This window comes from Phoca vitulina, unplaced genomic scaffold (genome assembly GCF_004348235.1).
Source record: "Phoca vitulina isolate PV1807 unplaced genomic scaffold, GSC_HSeal_1.0 scaffold17, whole genome shotgun sequence".
Classification (NCBI taxonomy): domain Eukaryota; kingdom Metazoa; phylum Chordata; class Mammalia; order Carnivora; family Phocidae; genus Phoca; species Phoca vitulina.
The window spans coordinates 22,594,320-22,602,229 of record NW_022589720.1 but is presented as its reverse complement, the minus strand read 5'-3'; positions in this window follow the sequence as shown (position 1 = coordinate 22,602,229).

The following is a 7,910-nucleotide window of genomic DNA, read 5'->3' as shown; positions in this document are numbered from 1 at the left end:
TGCTTGTGCTTGCGCTCTCTCTTTCTCTCTCTCTGACAAATAAATAAATAAAATCTTTTAAAAAAAACAAACAACAACAACAACAAAAACATTACTCAGTCCATAGGATCTGGCTTCCCCTGAAGCTGCAAAAGTGACCAGGTAATAATGCCCCCTGATGGGTCTGGTCATGGCGGTGGCGGTTAATTCTTCATGGAGAATCATGAAGTTTCTCCAAGAGCGGTAAGGGAAATGGGAACCAGCTTATTCTCCTTTATTTCCTATCGTGGTCAGTTTGGAGGTAGTTTTTGGTATGGCCTCTTGGAAGACATCGCATGATGGAAAGACACGGATGTATAGCAACTCGCTAAAACTCTTCATAGGTTGTTGTGAAGTCCGGGCAGGTGCATTTGCTTCTCATCTTTCTCTACCTCAGTCTCCGTTTCCCTCACTCTCCCTGCTCTGCAAATACTTCAGCCAAGAAATCTTTTGTACTTAAGCCTTGACCTGGCCCAATCTTCAAGAAAAATGAATGTAAGACGCAAGAGCAGGGAATCACTTTTTTCCCTCATCTGAGACAATCCTTCCATGAAATTGTGCTATGGAATATGTAAGAGTTACCTACTCTATGTGATGGTCAGAGAAAATTTCTCAGAGGAAGTGCCAGGCCATTATTTAAAGCAGGTTACTCAATAGTATTTAGCATGCCAATGTAGTGATATATGATAACCTCAAAACCAGAACAAATGTTGATACAATTATAATTTGATTTTACTCCATTAACAATAACAATACATTTTGTATTTTCCCACCTAAAAGAATGAAGGAAAACAGTAGAGAGCATTTGATACAGCATATAGGAATCATCTATTACACAGACCATGAAATCAGAATGACTTGGATTCAAATTCTGGATTCTCTAGTTTGTGAAATTCTCTAAACCTCAGTTTTAGGTTTTTTGATCATGAAACAATAGTAATTAAATAAAATGACTTTTAAGAGCCAAATTAAATGAGAAGATATGTCAGAATATAGCAAATGGGTAAATACTATAAACATCATTTTCTCTCCAATTTCTTATCTGGATGGTAGTTGTCTTCTTACATGATGACCATGAGAATAATCTCCCATTAGCCATTTGTGGGCTGAGGAGCTTATTCCCTCCTACTTTTTATGGGTTTGTTTAATTCATTCATTCATTCTGCAACTATTTTTCATTAACTACTACAAATATGATATGGCAGTAAGCTAAATAAATGGAAAGTCTTTGTCCTTTAGGAGCTTTTGTTCTAGAAGACAGATGCTTTTCTACTCCTTTAATCTTTTCCAAGCCATGGGATTATTTTTCCCTACCCTAAAATGTGCTAAATTACCACTCATAAACAAAACAGAAATAATCCACGTCTCTGTTCTTCTCTAACAATCTAATATATTTTATTTTAAGCCAAGCTTCCACAATCTGCAAATATTAGTCATTTTTCTGACCTCCATTAACTCCTCAACCTACTATAATAGAGCTTCTACCCTTCACATTTCTAATAAAACTGTGTTTTCTCCAGTTTACAAATTACCACTTAGTTTCAAAACATAATGAACCCTTTTCAGTTCTTGTCTCACTTGACCTCACTGCACTATTTAATTTGTGGTCCATTAATTTATTCTTGAAAATGGCAACCTTAGTTTCTATGACACTATTCTCTACTAGTTTTCTCTCCATTCCTTTGGGCATTCAACTTAAATACTGAATTTTAATTTCTTTGATTTTGTCTATTTTGCTTAAGAGTGTTCCTGCCCCAGGCCCTCTTATCTTTTTCAGCATACTACTCTTCTTGGTCCCCACACAGGCATCTCTCCCCCACACCCATATCACTTCAGGCATATCTCCATCACTTCATATCCAGTTTTTGACATTTTTCTCTTTACATGTTTAGTACCTCTGCACTGTGCGGTCCCATGGGCAAGAACAGAATTTTCATAAAGTTAGTATTATTAATTTCCTCATTTTGAATATATTCTAGGCATTCCAGAAATGTGATTTTATATAATCTTAATTAAATGAAATGAATAAGTAAGGAATGTTATTCTGGATAATATAAGTGAACCTGATTCATCTGGTTGAAAGGTCTTACAAGTGGAATTGAAGCTTCCTTGAAGAAGGAGAAATTCAGCCTATGTCCCACGTTCAAGTATGCTCTCCTGATGGCATGCCCTGTGGACTTTGACACCTCGCTCTCACAATTGTGTAAGCCAATTTCTTACAACAAATATCTTAGTATATATACTTAGTCATTCTGGTTCTCCAGAGAACCTTGACTCAAACAGATTTTGGTACTGAGAGTAGTTCTAGAGGAATAGAATCTTAATGATGAGTTTTCTGAATTGGCTTTGTGGGACACAAAGTTGGTACTTTAATTTCATTAGATTTAGAGATGCTGATTATTCTATTTTTATGGGGAAGAGAGTACTGGTAGCCCATGGCATAATAGGGCAAGATATATACACAAAATATCACCACGGGATACTCCTAACTAAACACTTACATGATACAAAATTCTGGGTGACTATATATTTGATACCTTAAAACATTTTTTAATTAATTAATTTATTTGAGAGGAGTGGGGAGGGGCAGACGGAGAGAATCTTCAAGCAGACTCCCTGCTGAGCATGGAGCCCAATGAGGGATTCTATCCCACAACCCTGGGATCATAAACTGAGCTGAAACCAAGAGTCAGATGCTTAGCCAACTGAGCCACCCAGGAGCCCCAAAATATTTTTGTCAAACTAATAATGAATATAACGAGGTTTGCTGGTTGCTACTAAATGAGCTGGACAACGTGGAAAAAGAAAATGAGCTCAGAGATTCAATTTCCTTGCTCAAATTCTACATGCCTGGCCTAAAAAATTCCACATCTTCCCTGAAGGAAACCCTTTTACCCTTTAGCACAGGGCTGAGATTTCTGAAAATTAGTGTCTAATCTTACAAGTGGCTGAATTAAAATACAAATTCTATTTTGCTTTGCAGGATGTCTTCTGTTAAAGCAAGGGCATTGATTGAGAAAGAAGGAGATCCTAAAAATTGTAATTGGGACAAATGGACAGATGGTGCTAAAGCTGGGGATACTGCAGAAACCTATGGCAATGGCTGGTTGGTGATGTTGTATCTAGGAAAATGAAAGATGGATGCTATATATTCTATAACCAGAAAACTAGGTCTGTTGTAGAACAGAAGACTAATTTAAATACTCCAAACAAATTTATAGTGATAATCTTTCCCAGCCTCTCCAAAGGGAACCACAAGCATTATTGGGATGACTGTGCATTTGGGAAAGTAAAATCAGCAGATCTTACAGTGATTATTGGATGACAGCTCTGAATTGACACCAATTCAGAACACCCAAAACATCACTGTGGTCCACCAGAAAGAGTCAAGTCTTATAGAAGTCAGACGATCTGGGGCACCTGGGTGCCTCGGTCGGTTAAGCATCTGCCTTCTGCTCAGGTCGTGATTCCAGGGTCCTGGGCTCAAGCCCCATGTCAGGCTCCCTGCTCAGCAGGAAGTCTGCTTCTCCGTCTTCCCCTCACCATGCTCTTGTGCTCTTTCTCACTCTCTTTCTCTCTCTCAAATAAATAAATAAAATCTTAAAAAGAAAAAAAAGAAGTCAGATGATCAAAGGAGTTTTAGGTTAGGCCCCCAAGCCCCTTGTGTAACTATTTCCCCAGTTCCAGAATACATAACTGGAATGCATATACTCAGCAATTGGCCAGATCCCCACATTGGTTCCCTGACCTAAGGAAAGGCTGTTATAGTAGAAAATGCCAAGTAGAAGCCTTTAAGACCATCTCTATATACAACAATGGTTAACCCAAAGCAGCACCACCTTCCTGGATGGATTGCAGTGCATTAAACACTTGGAAGACAGCAGTGGTGGTAATTCCCACCATATCCCCACTTAACTTGCCTATTTTGTCTGTGCAGAAAAGAAATGGATTACTGTAAACTTACTCAGACTCTCAAATGCAGCTGCTCTTCCAGATTTGATTTTGTTGCTTGAGCAGATTAACACATCCCCAGGTACTGTGATTATTTTTTTCTCTATACATATTAGTAGTTGCCACAAGATGCAGTGTTTTTCTTCAAGTGGTAAGGCCAGTGGCACATGCTGACTGTCCTCCATTGGAGTTATACCAACTCTCCAGCCCTACCTAATAATTTACTTCACAGGGATCTTGATTACTTTTCCCTCCCATGAGACATCACACTTGTCCAGTTCATTGATGGTATTATGTTGACTGGACTTAATGAGCAGAAAAGTATTAACTATCTCCAGACATATTCATACGATGTTTGCATGCAGGAGATGAAAAATAAATCCTACTAAAATTCGAGGTCTTTCCACTCTGTAAAATTTGCTGGGGTCCAGTGATGTGGACTATGTTGAGACCTATCCCTTTTAAAGAAAAAGAAAAATTGTTGCACTCTTAGTGCAAAATCTTTGGATTTGGGAGGCAACATATTCTTCATTTGGATCTATTCGGCTCCATTTATTGAGTGACCTGAAAAGCGGTTAGCTTTGAGTGGGGCCCAGAAAGAGAGAAGGAACTGCAACAGGCTTAGGCTGTTGACTACTTGGCCCTATGATACAACAGATCCAATGAATGATGCTTGCAGTATCAGTGGTAGATATGCTGTGGGGAACCCATGGCAGGCCCTGGTGGTTGCATCACCGTTGAGAAACAGGTTCTAGTTTGCTACTGGGCCTTAGCAGAGACTGAAAGTTAAGTTGCTTATTATGAACAACATGTTGTCTGATGAAACAAGTCATAAATATGAGTGCACACAGCAGTACTTCATTATTATACAGAAGTGCTAGATAAGAGATAAAGCTCCACCGGGCCTCAAAGGCACAAATAACTAGCAATTGCAGGTAGAAAAAATACCAGTGTCTCCCCCTTCTGCTATATGAACTTATCTCTCGAGACTGTACCTGTGGATTCATTAGGGATTCCCTGTGGTAGAGAAACTCAAGCCTGGTTTACAGGGAGTTTTGAGTGATATGCAGGCCCCCTCTGGAAGTGGACAGCTAAGCACCACAGCCTCTTTATGGATTGTCCCCAGAGGGCACAGGTGAAGGGAAATCCTCACTGTGGGCAGAACCACCTGTGTAACAGAAGAAATCCCTAATGCTTCATGCAAGTTTCCTCATCTGTGAAGAGAATAAAAATAATACAATGGCATGAATATTTTTGGAAAATTATTGGAGATGATACATATAAGGCATTTAGGACATGCATTACATTGTAACCATGTAATATTTTTGTTATTATTATGTATTTTTATTTCATAGAGTTCTTTGATTCTTCTTAAACAATGTATATTAATATTGTCAAAAATTTCTAGTTTAAGAATTACTTAGATATTGACAGAAGGAGCTTGTGACTCCTAGACAGAACTGACCTCTCAGATTTCACACCAGGGCCTGCTAAATTGAAACAGTTACCTAAACGTTAGCTAGACATATATGATTCATAAAATTGAACAATATCATTGAATGACAAATTCACTGTTACGTAAGTTCACTTAAAAATTAAATATACAGAGTTTAACTGGATTGGATATTTATAATAATAAATTATTTACCATCTTTTTGTTTTGTTTTGTTTTGGATACACAAAATATGTTATCTATAGCAGCATAAACTGTCATACATAAAAAGAGAACAACAAATATAAAAAAAATAAGTGCTTGAAAGTTTGAATTAAATCAATAAAAGATAACTTAAAACTGACATCCTTTTAAAATACCATTATGAAACAAGAATTCACAACAGGAGTTAAAAATGTCAGCTGCAAAGAATGAATTTCTTTGCTCTTGTCAGTGTAACAAAAGGCCTAAAATATTGTTTTGAGTACATTCAATCTTTTCATATTTAAAAATACCTCAATGGTTGAAAAATTATTATTATCCTAATTTAAAGCATATTACACATATACCCTTTATGCTTTCATATTATGGGCATTTTGCATATCTCCATAGATTTTGACAGGCATTGTTAATAGCTGAAATTATCTGCTGGGGTGTGAGGAACTTCTAAAAAACTTTTCTCTGAAAGAGGACATGTTCTCTTCTCCGTGGATTTAGATTTTCCTGTGAGAGACTGAATTTTTAAAATGGTTTTGTCCATTTTGTAAACATGAGAAGGCAAACCTGGGAACAAAAGCGAGCATGCTGAGGTTGGCAGAGGGGAAGAATTAGTATAATCTGTTCCTTGATGATATTTTTCAGCTCCTTAGCTAATTAACCCTAAAATTGCTTTCTCTCTCAATCTTTTTTAATTGAAATAACACATTTACCTTATTTTAATACATTTCTAGTTATTTTTATTTTCTTGTTAATTGGCCAAAAGTATCCTAAATGACACATATTCCAGAAGACATCCAAATCTGAGTATTCTAACCCATCTCCAGGCTGTTATTATACTTGTAATCTAGAACACTTGGTCATCCATAAGCCAAACCCTGAGGGGAGAATTGCACCAGTACCTGAAATCTGCACAGATGATATTTGGGACAGTGGCTGGCAACCTTATGGGAGTCAGGTAAGGAGAAAAGGCAATAATTTTGTGTGGAAGTCCATAATACCAAATTCCAGGGAGCTTGCTGGTATCTGGTGGCTGGTTTCTTCAGCATTTTGCTCTCAGAAATATACCAATGGAGAACAATGAAGCAAAGCTGATAAATCTTGCTTATTTAAAAATTAGGATGTCCTAGGAAGGAGGTACAATTATGATGTGGGTACAGCTAACTCTGTTAGAAAGTGGTGTCATAGTTCTCCTGATGAGACATGCATATCTTCGTATCCTATTCATGCATAAAAATATAACCTATTATATATAACTTAATATATGACCTAATACAGCCAAATGTAACTTCTATGAGACCACTTGAATGTTGACTTTTTGGACCTTTTGTTTCATGTATAGTATTTTGTGGGCAATAGTCTATTCAACCTCAAAATTTCTGTCATTGTGAATCTCCTTATCAGATATTTACATATTTGATTTCATTTTGCTAGAATATTGAAATTATATATATAACAATATATATTTATTATATATAATATAATTTTATAATTCTATAATTATGCAATTATATAATATATAATAATATGTAAAAATCAGTCAATATTTCTTTTTTTTTTTTTTTTAAAGATTTTATTTATTTATTTGACAGAGAGAGACACAGCGAGAGAGGGAACACAAGCAGGGGGAGTGGGAGAGGGAGAAGCAGGCTTCCCCGCGGGGCAAGGAGCCCGATGTGGGGCTCGATCCCAGGGTCCTGGGATCACGACCTGAGCCGAAGGCAGACGCTTAACGACTGAGCCACCCAGGCGCCCCTCAGTCAATATTTCTATGTTAACTTCATATTACATAAGGTTGTTAAATCACTTATTAGTTCTAGCAAATGATTGAGGGAAAATTTTTTCTCTTGTTTCCTCACAGCGAAAAGTACTAAGGAAAACATGGAAAAAAACTTTAAGGAAAACTTTATTTTTTTTACCTGAATGCTAGCAGGGGTGGATTATTGTATTTGGTATTTACTATAGCTTTATTAGGTTAGTATCATGATCAGTTGTTTTTTTTTTTTTTGAAAAATGGTGATTCAGCCTACACTTAAAATGTTCCTTTCTTTTCTTTTCAATTCTTTCATTAACTCTGCCAAATCACGTTTCCCAATTATTTATGTGTTTTATTATATATATTTTCAGTTTCATACTGAGGAAGCCAAATAATAATGAAACCAGTTTAAGAACATAAAACAAATAAATAAAAGATAGCTGTTTAACATTATAGTGGAATTTTCAGTAGAAAGAAAGAAAGAAAAAGAAAGAAAGAAAGAAAGAAAGAAAGAAAGAAAGAAAGAAAGAAAGAAAG